Genomic DNA, 17,244 nt, shown 5'->3' with positions numbered 1-17,244 from the left:
GACTTGTACTCTAAGACATCGTGGGAGGCAATCAGTAAGGAGACTAAATTAACCTTTCCAGATGTCTTTGCGTATGGTCAGGGACACAAAGTACGAGGGTGTAATAATGTAAACCGATGTGCTAAGGGAGGGATTTGAAAGGATAACATAACCATGAGAGGGATTTGGGAGTCCTGTGGCTGGGATGTGCATCAGTGCCTGTGGAGATTCCAGTCTCTGTAGTCCATCGTTGATGTTACGTATGGAGGCAAGTAGAATGGATATCAACGGTTTGACTTCATGTGATTTGGACTAGTGGGCAGGGGCCACTGAAAGGTGTGGCAAGAACGTTGGCCTCTTGGGGACTGTAAAAAGAGTCAATATAAGAGGCCATGCTGGGTGAGGCCCTAACTCGTAACCTGGAGAGGTTGATGTGAGGCGTTAGCTATGTGTTGGGCCGAGGGACGTGTACCTCCATATGCGGATGAAGATGGGTGTTGGCCTCACGGAACTGATAATGATGAGGCTAGTTACTGGCATAGCTGGGTACCAGGCCGATAGCTGACATAGTGGATCCGAGAATGGGACGGGTAATGGGTAGTAGCAAGGTGGGTAAACATACCTTGCTTGGGGTAGAATGTGGTTTCCTTGCCAGAGGAATGAGATATTGGAGAACCTAAAGGGAAATGATGGTGGGAGGCAAGTTTGAACTGGAATTGGGCTTGACTTACTGTGAACGAAATTCGCCTGTATAATCGGGGTGGTTGTTCTTGAGGCTGGTCTATGAATAGGTAACCTGAGGACATAGTTGTTAGAATCCTGACCCTACGATGGTGGGTACAAGATTCATAGGACATAAATCAAATATCCCTATAAGTGAGTAGGGTGAGGATCCTAGGCCATTACCAGAGACCATGGGGAGTGTTTAACCAATACTGCGACAATAATGGGGGATAGGCAGAGTCATGAGTGACCGCTAATTGGTCCTGTGACTTCTTAAGCTAAAATACATATAGGGGGATATGGAATACCAAGCTATGATGGCAGTTTTGAGCTATCCCGGTAGGACTTAGAATATTTAATTATGGTCGTGCCAGCATGGGAAGGAGGGTGTATGTGTGGGGAATTAAGGATCCCCGGGCGTGGGCCTGTGTACGGCCTGGCAAAGGAATTGCGTGCCAGCGTTGGCTGATGTAACATAGAACAGTTAGAGTGGAGTTGCTGTAGGTTTAGTGATACAAGGGTCGGTTAGGATGATGAACTTGCTTGAGTAGAATATAGCAGCAATGAGTAAATAACTTTTGCATAATACGTGAATATTTTGACGTAGAGTCAGGGGGAACATATGATGGTATGGTAAAGCCTGGTACACTAGGGTTTGTCCCAGGGAACATGACGATACATATGAACATGTGTGGCGTGTTACAAAAAAGGTTTAGCGAATAGGTGATCGTCCTCCAAATAAGTAATATACCTATCGTGGGAGCAAGTATACAGATTGGCCATAACACATGGTAACAAATGTGAACGTGATGACTGCCTCAGAACAGTACCAGGTCCATAAGTGATAGAATAAGACATATGCGATAGATGATGGTAATGCTATATATGTAGTGAATATTAAATGCTTACCAGAGCTGAATTAGTAATGGGAAACTGACAATATCCATGCACAATCGTAAATAATAACAAGAAACATAGCAAATATAACAGAACTACAGGGGGCATGTAAGGATAACTAGTAGCAGGCTAAAGAACCTGGACATTTCATGTATCAGGGAACAGTGTAAAACTAACGAATTGGTACTATGATTGTGGTGGCCGTTGATGGAAGCATGGAATGGAAGATGGAAGCATGTAATTGAGATAGACGGGAGACTAGTTTGGTAGAAATTTGACGAAAAGAAACTAGCGAATAGGAATGGAACAAAGAGCAGGCAGGAGTAGGTGAACTGATTTAAGTCCTGAACGGGAAAAAGTCCAGAATATACGGTATGTAAAAACGTAAACGTGTGAACAATTGTGTGTTCATGGATTTGGCCCGTACAGGCAGACTCACGGTTCGTGGATTTGACTGGTACAGGAAACAAACGAGAGGTCAGCTATGTGGCTGGAAAGTACCCAGACTTGGTGGACACGGAGGTTTGGTCCAGGAAAAGGCCCGATAAGCCGGTAAGGGGTCTCATAGCGCCAGCGAGAACGAACAGCCAGTTCTGGAGAGGAGGTGAGTAGTCTCTGACTGCGTGTGGCTGGAACAGCGTGATGGGAGTTGTTGGAGCAGGGAAAACTTGGTCCGATCAGCGTGGGAGTCAATGACCGCATGTGGCTGGAACAGCGTGATGGGAGTTGTTGGAGCTGGGAGAACTTGGTCCGATCGGCGTGGGAGTCTGACTGCATGTGGCTGGAACAGCATGATGGGAGTTGTTGGAGCTGGGAGAACTTGGTCCGATCGGCTTGGGAGTCTGACCGCATGTGGCTGGAACAGCGTGATGGGAGTTGTTGGAGCAGGGAGAACTTGTCCAATCGGCTTGGGAGACTTTGACCGCATGTGGCTGGAACAGCGTGATGGGAGTTGTTGGACCAGGGAGAACTTAGTCCAATCATCGTGGGAGTCTCTTACTGCATGTGGCTGGAACAGCATGATGGGAGTTGTTGGAGCAGAGAGAACTTGGTCCGATCGTCCTGGGAGTCTCTGACCGCATGCGGCTGGAACAGCGTGATGGGAGTTGTTGGAGCAGGGAGAACTTGGACCAATCAGCGTGGGAGTCTCTGACCGCATGTGGCTGGAACAGCAGGATGGGAGTTGTTGGAGCAGGGAAAAACTTGGTCCGATCGGCATGGGAGCCACAGTAGGCCCAGACCAGCTTGTTTGGAGTTTTAGGCAGTCTGTGTTGATGACCTTTGAACCGGAAGTAGTCATGAACCAGGCAGCATCAGCCCTGTGGTGTAGGGGGCTTGAGTTTAAATAGCCGGGTAACCCCTCCCACAACTTCAGGCTACGCCTTCCAATATATCCCTTCAGGTCTTAATCTCAATAAGACTATATATTAGGGAGCTCCAAGTATAGGTGTTACTTTTTTGTAATCTTTATTTTAGTTGCCATTTATGAGCAACTTGCCTTTTTTTTCTCCCATTCATTCTGGCTTTCCCTTCCTAGTTAGATGAGCTTTATATATTTTTCCCCTATTTCTGAGATTATGGATGTGTGTGTTTTCTAATTTTTTGTTGATGTCTATGATGTTTAAATAAACTTATGGTTTTTATTAGCAACAGTTCACTCTGAGATATCCTATCTGTGTATCCTGGACATTTTGTCCTAGGGTTCCTTTTTCCTTTGTGTTTGTAAACATAAATGTTACCACATGACAGGAAGCTTTATATTGGTATAACTCTCTTTACTGAAAATCTCCAGCAGCACAGAAACAGAACAACCAATCAGAAAAAAAGTTAGTTGATACACAAAAAGGCCCTGACAGCCTAAGCTCCTCCTTTTTCTTTGCAGCTCCAGTCAAGGTACAGGTCAGAGTATTTTGTTCTCTCTCATGATTTTGCTCAATGGTTGTTTTGCTACTTATTTTTCTATTTATTCTGCACTTAGATATGCCCTCTGTCTCTCCCATACCTGCCCCTGCACTACAGTTATAGATTTTTGCTTTCTCCTTGCCTCGGCCCTCTGCTTTTCCCTCAGGAAATCTGTTTCTGTGTTTCTCGCTCTCCCCTCGGTCGGCGCGCGTCATGGCTGTCAGTGCCGCACCCGTGCAGCGGGTTCGTTTGGGGTTTTTGCTCGGAGGGCTACCAGGCGAGACCGAGAAACTCATTTTGCGGTATTTTGTCGGGCCCGTGTTTGTAGGGCTTGCTGACTGTTGTGCGCGAGCGGTGGCCATCTTGGTCTAGCGAGTATCGCAAGATTCACGGTGGCCATTTTATTTTTTCTTCAAGATCAGGATTCACTTGATCCGGATCTAGGAGACCTCAGGACTGGACAACACACCACCTGCTAACCCCTACAAGTTGCTGTATATACCAACTAAGGTAGCCATTTACCCTCACTGGGATTGTTTGTACGGTCTGTCATTTCTGCAATTGCTAAAGCAGGACTATCTATCAGTATTATGAATGGAATGTATGTGATATTTCTGGACTGAGTGTATCATTACTGTTTTGAGTGTCCTCTGGGCTTTAATGGCACATCACCTGGTTTGAGCCCCCAGCAAATCATATCACATATTGTTCCAAGTGTATTATCTACTGATTGTTTTTTTAAGGCACACCACCTGGGATGAACCCCTAGCTAACCACAAACAGGTCCTGCTGATGCAGACCCTACTGGGATGAGTCTCCATATGGTACATGACTATCAATACTTACTATGTGCACTGTATACTGATCTACTCATGAGGTACAGCTCTGGAGTACAACTGAGGTGAACCCCTTTTCCTATCTTGGCACATATTAGAGGGTCAACCTCACAAGAATTCCATACCCCTTTAGGGATAACCCCACTACTACGACACTTTCACTTCTCAACTGCCACTCAAAATAATCCCCTTTTGTACCATTAGAGGGTGAACCCCTCTCACACTGGCACTTAATACACTCACTGGCATTACCTACCACGATACCCTGGGCAAGCCCCAGTTGTACCAGGAGTCTGGCACCTTTGTGTGCTTGCCCTACTACCACTACTCCCACTGACTGTCTCTCACACTGGACAGTATCGGATCATGGAAGACACTGCACAACCGACCACCTGGCTCGATTCGTATATTATTGGTTAGGCAAGCCTTTAGAGAAGAAAGTTTGTGCACGCCTCAAAACCGAATGCCCGAATGCCACTCCTACCTGACAAAGTGTTTTTTATGTCTCACTCTGGACGGGACCCGCGCAAAGGCATTGAGAAAGGCCTGAAAGCTGCACAAGACAAACTATTAGATCTTCCTGGCCCTATTGCAATGATGCTCTACTTTGCTGATTTGGCAAATCAGCACTCTGATTGGTTAGCTTGAAATCCACCAATCAGAGTGGTCTGTGTCATTTTACAAAGCGTGGGAAAGTTCTTTGGAATTTTCCCACACTGTGCTATTTGACTAATAACAACACTCTGATTGGTGGATTGAAAGTAACCAATCAGAGAGTTATGAGTCAAATTACACAGCGTGGGAAAATTCCAAAGAACTTTCCCACGCTGTGTAAAATGACACAGACCGGGGCGGGGCCTGACAGCCAAGATGGCCGGTCGCACAGTTTCAGAGCTCCAGCCATGCAGCGCATAAACACGCAATTATTGATTGACCCATTGATGCTGGCAACACAAGGTGGCCACAGACCAACACAAAAAAGAACGAGGAACGGAATGATACCGGCTCGGCACCGATACAACGAAGAAAAACCCAGACCGGCCATGCGGCCTATACATGGGCGAGGCCTGAAGCCAGGGGGAAACGGCCGATCTCCCGGCACTGGGCCCGCTCACAAGCGTGGACCTAACACTGCCCTGCTGCCCCCCCCTCTGGACCGGCGGGGGAGATCCCGGTCCTCGCTGGGGGCGATAACCCCCGCATCACAGCATGCACAAGCGACGACGTCCACTGCAAGACAGGGCGGCCCAGGCCCAAAAAAGATGGCGGCACAGCCGGCGAGGAACCGCACGCTCAACAAACCCCCCAGAAACACAGGGGAGTTCTTCGATAGGCTTTGTGCCAGCCTGTGGACAAAGCTTCATGCCCGGAGATGGGCCTTCCGGAGGGCGAGGAAAGCAGTAGCGGCCTGGATCCGACCGACGACCCGGCGACACCTGGGAGGGAATCCCCCTCGCACCTCCAAAGCGGCCCCTCGCTGGATCCGTCACCGAAGACCCTCACGGAGGGAAACAGCGCCATGCACCACAGATGCCGGCAAGCACACCCTCACGCCTCAGCATGGGACCCACCAGCGAGCACGACCTGCTTGCTCCCGAACGGCCCACACGCAACAAGGCACTACCCCTCACACGGGAACCCGCAGGTACGGCCGTGGGACTAATCGGGAGGCAGCTAACATCAGCGTGAGAACCGGAACACAGATCCCCCCTCCACGGCTCACAGGAGAGGGCGCGCGGACCAAAGGGCGAGAGAACCCAACTTACCGTTTTCCATATACAGCGGACTTCCCGAACCGGGGGATTGGCTGAACCGCAGACACTCCCAGCACAGCGGACACTGCAACTAAATTCGGTGCCCGCCAAGTGGATGGACGCCATCTTGTCCAGTTACGCCATACCGTAATTACCAAACCATGCCCCAGCGATTACCTCATCCAGCAACTGATAAACATGTGACTTTATACTCTCTTAATGACTATATCATAGTCTATTATTCTCTCAGGCCACCGCCAGCTTGCCAGTATAAAGTTGTTTGTGGTACCTTGTTTCTAGTGCCCTAAGGCTTAGTTGAAACATATCCAATAGAGCAGGCTAGACCCTGAGTGGATAGAAATATGTCTACACAGCAGTGGCAGGCTTTAGCAATGTTAAATGTTTGTTATATGTTGTCCCCAAGCCTGTATTTATTGCAACCACTAGGCATGTTTTCACATAGGCTGTAAACCTACCCTCACTTAGACACATAGGCTTGCCTAATACCTTACCAGTTTATTATTTTCATTTCTTAACATTCAATAGTCATGTTTCACCAGCTTGCTTTGAAACTCGTTTTCACATACCCACTCACATGACTATGCAACCCATTTAGACCTCATCTTATGTTTTGCTAAACACTCTAGACATGTTTGACTACCCAGTGACTTAGCTACTTAACTTCAAACAATGTTGATGTATGCAGGTCTATATCTTTAGCCTTGAGAATATATGTGTCTTAGAAACACTACTTGCCGACTATCTATATGAAGTAATTGCGTAGACACGTTAGACATACTTGTTTTACTAACCCAAAAATGAGTGCTAACTTCTCTAATCGCCATACAACTGTCTTAAACAGTTTTATTTTTTCGCAATGTATTGTTAAGCTACGATATAAGCCTCAAATAGATAACTCTTGTACTTACTTGTAACGTTAAGCTTGGTTATATATGTAAAAAATGTGCAAATAACTCATGCCACTGACAAAACCGACTGCATATGTAAATGAACGCTGTTGTGGCGTATTGACAATGCGTGTACCTCCCTGCACAATAAAAATAAAGAATTATAAAAAAAAAAAATGACACAGACCACTCTGATTGGTGGATTTCAAGCCAGAACTGTCCGTCTCTTCATTTACCTGTCAGAGCACTCTGATTGGATCGCTTAAACCCACCAATCAGAGTGCTCTGAGCCTAATTGCCGGGCGGGGCAAGGCTTTATAAGCCTTCCCCTGCCCTGCAGAGCTCAGTCTGTGCGTCGGTTATTATGGATTTTTCTTTGGCCTATTTTGGGGCTAAAAAAAGAAGATTTTAGAAGAAAGAAGACATCAAATGGTAAGTTTTATTTTTATTTTTTTTACAGGTATCTAGCTAATGGTCCCCCCTCATTATTTTTAGACTGAGGAGGGTAGGTAGGGGTTATTTTTGGGGGGAAGGGGGTGACTAGGGGTTTGGGGACCCTTAGTCACCTGGGGGGGTTAAATTTTTTATTTAGGGCCTCCACCCACTGCTCAGGGGTGGGGGCCATGGGGGAGGACAACAGGTCCCCCCTTTATTCTAACTTAGGGCCCCCACCCACCGCTCAGGGGTGGGGGCCAGGGGGAGGACAATAAGTCACCCCCCCTTACTGATATTTAGGTCCCCCCCTTATTCTCACTTAGGGCCCCCACCCGCCGCTTATGGGGGATCCAGAGGAGGATCCCCCCCATTAGTTTACTTTAGGGGCCCCACCCGCCGCTCAGGGGTGGGGGCCAGTGAAAGGACAATAGGTCCCCCCCCCTTATTTTACTTTAGGATCTCCACCCTCTTTTTTTTTTTTTTTTTTCTTACAGTAAGCAGCGCTGCTCACTGTTTACTAGACATGCCCCTACGGTATAGCGGTATAACGAGTAGGGGCAAAATTTACTAATACTAAGTAATTTTTACTTAGTATTAGTAAACTTGGCTGAAAGACCAATTTAGGTCTGTTACGGTTACCCCCAGGCTAGCTGAAGGCTGGACCGCTTGGATGTCCTGGTTCCCGAAGGTGGAGAGAGAGAGAAGCGCTGTTCCGTTCAGTAGACCACCAGAGTCCTGTGAATACAAAGCTCTAGTATAGCTAGGATACCCTGATTCCCACAAAACGAGTCGAGGCTGCGATTTGAAGGTCAAACACGAACTGGCTTTAATGGCACAGGGATAGCGTTATTTATGCAAAATCCCAGGTCCAGGGACAGCCCCCTCTGGACCTGATGGGATACAGGGACAATACATACAGTTGACCAATGACAATACACTGCATCATTTGAAATAGTCCCCGCCCAGCTTGGAGATAATGATTCCAACGGTTATAGCAATTCAATTATCTCCAAGTGCCCAGAATCCCACGTGTATTTCCAACAGGTAAAAACAGAATAAAATATATATTTATAACAGTTTACGAAATACCCCTTACATTCTACCATTCGTTAGATAGCTCGGGTCTGAGCGCATCATATAGACGAATAGCGCTCAGACCTCACGAACGGTATGGCTAGTCTCTGAGATCTAAGTCTTTTCGTGTCTCTTTGTCCTGAACACGAGATGGCGGCCATCTTTTCTGCTTGTGAATAGGTGAGCGGGTATCGGTTTCAAAACTCCTGGAATCAAACACGGATAGCAGGCTGTACGAATACCGCTCTCTGGCTGGTTGTCCCAACGCTTCGTGAACTGAACGTAGACCGCCCTGAAGGGGCCAATTAGCCTGCGGTTAACCGCAACCTCAACGTTTTAATTACAGACACACGCAAGGGTGTAGGTGGTCCTCGTTCGGGAGTTTGGATACGGTGAAAATAGTCGACGAACGAGCCCACCCTGAGGCAGTCAATTAAGGTTATGGTTAACCGCAAACCGCAACCTCCCGGTGGTTGTCCGTTCGGTTATTTCCGAGGTCAACAGGGTTAAGTGGTGGCACACGCCAGGAGCCGGGTGGTCTGAGTTCGTATGCACGAATATGTAATCCAAGTTGTTCGTGTAAATGGGTATAGATAACAATAATACCGAAGGAACCGTCTTCGGTAACGTAACATGTAATCCAATATGAGTCTGTGGAGTGTCCGTAACAAGGTCTTTCAGCCTTTTGGTAGATAACTCCCTAATACTGTGGGAATTAGGGAGTTATCTACTAAGTGGCTGCAAGAAAAGTCCCAAAATGCCAACGTGGCCGAAGTGCCGAACCAAAGTACGGAATTCCCCAAATTCCGATTTTCGGAATGCCGAACCAAAATTTTTCCCCATGCACATCCCTAGTGCAGACTCTTTTACAGGAGGACCCTGGCAGGACGAAGAGACCGACCTTCACATCAATTGCCTGCATTTGATTGCGGGGTTCTTCACCATCCGCAGCTTGGCCAAAGACATGTCATATTGTTGCAACCTACTCCGCATAGACAATATCCGAGCAGTGCCGTATATCAACCGCCTGGGCGGAGCCATATCCCAGGCTGTCACAGAGGCCACAAAAGACATCTACAGGTTTTGCCTCTCTCAAAACATCACACTACGGGCGGAATATCTGCCGGGAATTACCAACCTGACGGCAGATTGGTTCTCCCGTCACTTGCAGGACAACAGCGATTGGAAGCTTAACGTATTGATCTTCCAGGAATTGAACTAACTAAAGAATCTGTTACATCTAGATCTGTTTGCTTCCTGGACCAAGCTTTTTTTTTTTTTTTTTTTTAATTCTTTATTTTAGTTGTGCATATAGTAAACAGACAGGTTTGCACTGCCACAACAGCTGGTGCGAACATAAAGGGAACATGCAAGAACAGTAGTGTAGCATCCAAAGAACATTGCACTTTTTTGTTTTTGTAGAAACAAGATTAGGTCATAAGATACATTTTAAACGATAGGGTCCGAGATTGCCAGCATTGTTACGGTTAAGGTTGATTATTCTCCTGTGCAGCAATATCTGTTACCTTTGCTTTACATCTCTAATAGGAGAGCGTAAGTATCATAGTGTAAATACATGAAGTAAGTGAGATCAGGTATGGTTTAACGCTGCTGGGTTTGCTATGTTAGGTAGTTGGATCATATGATTAATCGCAGCAGGCTTCCAGTCGCTCCTATACGTGAGAGAGTATACATAGACGCCTATACATAATTTGCACTAACAAAATATAGCTAACATAATATAAAACATAATATAAAACCACTGGGAACTAGTAGTCGTGAGAGCATTAACTAACGCAAGGTGCTTAGAACTCGTAACCTGTTGTACATGCATGGGGACTCTATATACATTGGGGACTATATAGGTGAGTGTTGTTGCTCTCAATATGTGTATATATAATGCACAGCTCATTTATGAGGTACCCTAGTGGTGGGATGATAGTTGTGTGTGTGTGTTAGTTCGCTGGCATTGGCTGTCACGTGTGACACACAAAAAAAAAAAAGGCATAAAGTAGGTAAGACAGTTAGTATGGCATAACTTAGAACACTTTAATAGCTTGCTTCTCATCCTGGGCTGGTGGATTTGCCGAGTCCAATCAGCTGGTGTCGGGATTAGTCTCAAGTCAGCCCTCCTCTCACGCGGGCCACAGTAGGTAAAGATTCTCATATGTATTAGCGTGGGGCAACCTATGGGCAAGTTATACATGCATGCAGGGCCCATAAAATTTAGATAGCATATCGAAAACATGTTAAGAGTGAGAAATACCGCTCTTCGGAAAAGATTTGGTATGTCCGTGGAAGTCTAGTCATTGTGGCTGGTAGGTTGCGGAGAGTCAGTGGTTCAGCCCATGCCCGTCGGATAAAGTCCCGGTAGCCAGGAAGGTTGTTCCATAGAGAGCTTTGTCGCTGATCTTCACCAGCTTTGCGTCGGAGCTCCTTGCTGCTCAGTCGCCTTGCTCTTCCTCCTTGCGCTCGTGTGCAGGGCCTTGTTTCGGGGTCCGTCTCTGGTACTCAGTGGGTTGTGAAACTGTGTGGTACCCCAGTTTGCGTCTGCGTCCTGGAGGGATGGGATCGAGCTCTGCTGAGCGCCGTTTCTCGGGTCAGGTGAGAGACCGGCATGGCAGGCTTGTTTAGTTGTCCCGCACCCATTAAAGTGTGAACGGCGGTGATTGCGTAGTTTGGCGGCCTTTCTGGATGCCTGTGGTGGGTGCCTATAATGGCGCCGACGGGTCGCTGGACGAATCCATGAAGCCACTAGTCTTGCTGCCCGGTGGTAAGCCATTCCACGTTTGTGTAGCATGGTCCAGAGGCTTTCGCAGAGCCGGTCAAACTCCCCCAGGGGGTGCGTGGGTGGTTGGGCGTACGTGCTCCGCTTTTGGGGCCTTCGCTGGGCGGCCATCTTAGCTGCGTCCCAGTGGCCTAATGTTTGCTGGTGCTGTTCCGGCTGTGTGGGGCAATCCCCGGTTCGGATTTGCTGCTGTGTCTCAGGCTTGAAGTTTTAGGTGCCGGGATATCCCTCACCGGCAGGGGGGGGGGGAGGAATTGTACCGAGAGACCTCCGGGTGCGTGGCTGCAGGCAGTGTGGAGATCGGTCACTTCCCTCGCTTTGTCTGATTAGGCCTCGGGTCTATTTTTGGTTAAATGCCCCCGATTTCGGTCTGGATACCTGTGTCTTGGCACTCCGGTTTGGTGCTCACTTCCCAAGGTCCCCCAGCCGTCCAACTTGTGGTTTTCGCCCCAAATTTGGCTTATTTAGAGCAGTTTTGCACGGAGCTTGTCTCATGTGCGGCCTCTCAGCATGGTAGCTTGGCTCCGCCCCCCGACCAAGCGTTTTTTTTGTAATGACAGGAGACAAATATTTCCCTCACTTCTTTCTCCCTCCTGAGTTGTATATTTTGTTTATATATTCGTTTTCTCTGGGCTTCTATTCTAATATATTTGTAAGGTGTTTTAGTTATTTTAGGCCAAGTTGCTAAATTAGTTCTTATTTCAAGTCATAATGTCATGTATACCATGTTTTAATGAATGCTAGTGCTCGTGCAATGCAGACAACTTTTCAATTCAGATGCCTTTCACTTTTTTTGTTTTCTTTCAGTGTGATTGATTCTCTTCAAGGGATGGATTCGACTTTCCAATGTGCTTCGTTCATTTTCCTTTCCGGATTTGGAATTCTACAATTTCATCTTGACATACCTTTATTGCCATGTTTACTATTTTCTTACCTGTTTAATTGTTTGCCCCCAAAAAAGGAGGAGCTTAGGCTGTCAGGGCCTTTTGTGTATCAACTAACTTTTTTCTGATTGGTTGTTTGTTTCTGTGCAGCTGGAGATTTTCAATAAAGAGAGAGTTATGCAAATATTCACCTCTTGTCATTACTAAAATTAAGATTATAGGTACACTACGTTAGCATAATCTGCAATAGAGCTACTCCTGTACAAAACCCTAAATTGTGTTCAGTAAATATATACCTTTGCCACTATTTTGTGAAGCTACAGTGCTGTATAAGAGACATGACCATTTCAGTTTTTAGTTATTTTGATTGGTGGATCTGATATGCCTATGTCTTATTTTGGTGCATTATAGCAGTTTGTTCAGATTACCCCCCCAAGGGCCTACTGTTTGAAAGTAGACACTCTAGGTTATCTAATTTGGAGTCAGGGACAATCATAGGGTCACGGACATCTGGGTGCCAGAATATTTTTGGCGCACCCCAGGTGAGTGAGTGTGTGTTTGTGTTCATTCTAAGAACTTCTTCCAAAATAAAAGTATTACTAGCTGTGTGTCTCTTTGTCCTCTCCCACCCCAGCCCCTCTGTCTCTCCCTGTGCATCTAGACCAGGGATAGGCAACCATCGGCACTCTAGATCTTGTGGACTACATCCCCCATAATGCTGGCAAAGCATCATGGGAGGTGTAGTCCAAAACATCTGAAGTGCCAAAAGTTGCCTATGCCTGTCCTAGACCATCTGTGTGCCCCCCCCCCCACAATCCATCTTTGAGCCCCCTCCCTCCTGTGCCCTCTTTACCTTCTCTCCCCCCACATACCTTCTGCACCCTTCTTTATCTCCCTCCTGTGCACTCTTTAGCCCCCTTCACTTTCTGTGCCTGTTCAACTTCCAGGAGCTCTGAGTACTTCTCCTGCATGGGACTTCAATAAACCTTCCAGGGTGAAGCCTAGCTTTGCGCATCGGCCCAGGTGTATATTGTGCCATAAGTTTTTTTTTTTTTTTTTTTAAATTCTTTATTTTTGGTGCATGTTGTATAATACAGATCATTTGTGGTTGCCACTTCCATGTGGTCAAACTGTCAAAGTTATACAATGAACATGGCATTCAATACGTTGCACATTTTGTTTTGGTTGGGCTGTGTGGTTATAACGGGGTGACCTATGTGTTTGTAATGTATCCCCATAGTGAGTGTGTCTCCGTTGGGAGTTCCGAGTGAAGCTTGTCTGTGGGTATGCCCGCTACATTTGTTTGTGGTGTGTCATGGAGATGTTGCTCCTTCCTGACGCTCTACGTGTCTACTGCGGTGGTCTCCTATGTGGGGAGCAAGTAATGAGTCGAACGACTTAGGCTATGGTTGTGTGGGGTTATTGGTCTCCATTGGAGGTGTGACCCTTGCCTCTAAGGTCGGCGTGTAAGTGGTGACCCGTGTGTGCCCCGGTGATTTCTATCCCTGTAACCTAGGGAACGGGGGGAGTGGAAGGGGGCATTAAAGTGCATCCCGCCAGGTTTACCAAACCCATGTGTCTGGGTTCTGGGTCAGTGGAGGCTCTGACGCCCTACTGCGGTTGTATAAGTGGAGCGTGTCAGCAGGCGTAAACATAAAAGAACTGAGGAAAATTAAACGGTCAAATGAACATTGGTATAAGAAAATGAGTTCAACGTATAAGTCCCAGCAGCCTTGGCTTGCAACAATAAACAGTGCGTGATGATCTTGGGGCTCTGCGATTGTCAGCGCCTCTTCAGGTAGTGGGTCCCTGCTTCCTTCTCGGCGCTAGCGTAGATGACTTGGCATCCGGTCCGGGGTGAGGGTGAGATATTCCCGGTGCTGGAGTTCCAGTGGCGGGTAAGCCCAGCGCTGTCAGCAGTGCTGGTGCGTCTGTCGGGGCCGTAGCTTTGAAGGATTGTCCGTCCTTAGTGACCCATAGGGTGTTTGGGGTTGCCCACCTGTATGTCAGGTTTTCCCCTTGTAATGCCCTTGTGAGGGGTTGCATGCTCTTGCGCCATATTAAGGTAGCCCTGCTCACGTCCTGAAAGAAGGAGATATGGCTGTTTTCAAAGTCATATGGGGATTTCCCCTTAAGCGCTGCAGTTAGGCCTAGTTTGTCGGCAACATTTTGGCACCTGAGGATGATGTCTCTTGGTGCTGTGGCTGGAGCTTTAGGGGACTTAGCTATCCTATACACCAGTGCTCCCCAACCTTTTTATCGCCGCGGACCGGTAAACATTTGATAATTTTTCCGTGGCCCACTTGTTTTGATTTAATAAGACAAAAAAAAAAAAAAAACAGTCACATATATTAAAAAAACACGCAGACACATACATAGTCAGAAAATCACAAACACAGTCACATAAAGACAGACTCAAAATTGTGTGTATGTGTGTGTGAGCGGTGCAGTGTGTATGTGAGGGTGGCAGTGTGTGTGAGAGTTGCAGTGTGTGTGTGTTTGGGGCGGTGTGTGTATGGGGGGCAGTGTTTGCGGGGCAGTGTGTGTATGGGGCAGTGTTTGGGGGCAGTGTGTGTAGTGTGTGTATGGGGGCAGTGTGTGTAGTGTGTGTATGGGGCAGTGTTTGTGGGGCTGTGTGTGTAGTGTGTGTATGGGGGCAGTGTGTGTAGTGTGTGTATGGGGCAGTGTTTGTGGGGCTGTGTGTGTAGTGTGTGTATGGGGCAGTGTTTGTGGGGCTGTGTGTGTAGTGTGTGTATGGGGCAGTGTTTGTGGGGCTGTGTGTGTAGTGTGTGTATGTATGGGGAGTAAGGAGGGTAGGGAGGCTTTTTTATTTATTTAATTAAATATAATATATTGATGTCCCCCCTCCCTTCTTACCTTTACTGGGAGGAGGGGGGACATTTCTTAGTCCCTGGTGGTCCGGTGGGGAATCCCTGGTGGTCCGGTGGTGGTGAGATGAACTCTAGCCCAGTTACAGGGCTAGAGTTCACTCTCGCGAGATTTGGAGCGTTGCCGTGGTTACCGCGGCAACGCTCCAAATCTCGCGAGAGGAGGACCCGGAGGAGCTGCAGGTAAGAGCTCCCGGGTCCTCTCTCCCTCCCCTGCCGGCTGCCAGCACCGTGCCTGCGGACCGGGGAGGGAGATCTCTGATCTCCCCTCCGGTCCGCAGGCACATTGCAGGGCTGGCACTTGGGCAATGCCAACCCTGCATTAGCCGGCAGGCTCGCACACCCCTGGGCGGCCCGGTACCGTTTGATCCACGGACCGGTACCGGTCCGCGGCCCGGAGGTTGGGGAACACTGCTATACACCCCATCAAACGTAAAGTACTTAGCTTGTTTTGCCGGTAGAAGGGATGCCACCAGCCGTCTCACGAAGTGCGGCAGTTCTTCCAGGGGTATGTTTTCTGGGACTCCCCTAATCTTTATATTTTTCCTCCTGCCTCTATCGTCTAGAGTGTTTACTTGTCTATTTGTTTGAGTCTGGGCTGTTTGTATTTGGAGTACCTTGTCTCTTAGTGCCTGGAAGTCCTGTTGCAGGGCCAGTACGTCTGCTGCTGTGGCTTGGGAGCGTGCTGCAACCGTTTGTACCTCTGTGGTTAGTGTCGCCAGGTCTGCTTTCCACATCGCTTTGAGGTTGGATTGGAGGCCTGTGAGCATCTCCTGTATGTCCTGCTTAGTGGCAGGAGCCAGTGGCCCCGATGTGCTGGCAGTCACTTGGGTGGTCTGGAGTGGGCTTTGGGGTGAATTCCCGCTCTCCGGTTGCTGGGATGTCGAGTCTCTCTCTCTCTCTCGAGAGGATTCTCTGGAGTCTCTTGCTGGTGGCTGAGACGTCCACATCTGGTCCAATTCGCGCTGCATTTTCGCGGCATTTGCGGGTGTCCTTTGGGACTTTCTCCCCATTTCACTGCCCAGGAGGTAGGGTGGCAGCAGGTTTGTGAAGTCCAGGTCTCCCCAGTATTCACCCGCGGACACTTGCGGCCGGCCGTCTGCGCGGTAGGCCTTAGAGCCTCGGTTGCGGTATTTTCTGCCCGGGGCCAGAAAGAAAGGCATCGATTGAGTCCGGACGATGCCCTGAGTATTATGCCGCCTTCAGGTACGATGTGGCTGGCGAGAGGTCGCTGATATTTGCCGATTTGATTTAGGCACACAGGAGCTGCAGAATATGGCGTCCGCTCCTGTGCGCTGTTAGGCTCCGCCCCCCGCCATAAGTTTTTTTGACCAGTTCATGACAAAGTTTCTTGTAAAAAGTCAGTTTGCTCTTTTCGCTTGCTCATTTTAACTGCTTACAACACATGCAATCAAATAGCAAAATTAAGTAACTATAAGAGGGGTGCAGAATAGAATTAGGAGCTTATTAATGGACCTCACAACACCACTCTATATGTATGTTTTACATGCACTCAAATAACTGTTCTCTTGCTGCCCAACACGGATTGTTAGAACTCACCAAGTCCCATAATGCTTCTCCTTCCCGCCTCGTCTGACATGTGACACTGATAGTTAAAGCAAAACAGAGTTCCAAAGTGATGAGCGGTTGCTCCCGGTCAGGCATGCCGTGGCTCTAAAGGCTTCCTGCAACTATTTGCTGCTCCCGAGGACCTCTAAGAAGGGATCTTAATGGCTGGGGAGGGCAGAATGGATGATTAGGGATCTTTTGGGGGTCGAGGTGGAGGGCTACAATTCTGGTACAATCGCTGGGTGGTCTGTCACAGCATGCAACCAATCACGTGTGCATATTTATTTATAACTTTGACACAGCACTGATGACATCACAACCTCTGTTTCGTATAGTTCACTCTCCAATCAGAACTCTGCTTTACCGTATTTAAATCACTATTTTTCCCGCTATTCACAGTCTTGATAAAAGTCCTTCGTGGACTGAAACGTCGACTTGATTGTTTTTGAATATTTGCACGTTTGCAAAATAAACTGAACAGATTTTTTCTAAGAAGTCCTCTTGAGTGCACTCCTTTCTATTGGTTTACATTAACGGCTGAGGCAGCACCGAGGCAAGCACAAGACCGGCAAATTGAGTGCGGGACATCCGATATTTACATATTTAT

The sequence above is a fragment of the Pelobates fuscus genome, chromosome 6 (assembly GCF_036172605.1).
Source record: "Pelobates fuscus isolate aPelFus1 chromosome 6, aPelFus1.pri, whole genome shotgun sequence".
In the NCBI taxonomy this organism is placed as follows: Eukaryota; Metazoa; Chordata; class Amphibia; order Anura; family Pelobatidae; genus Pelobates; species Pelobates fuscus.
The sequence above is the reverse complement of the archived record's forward strand: the minus strand, read 5'-3'. Positions refer to the sequence as shown.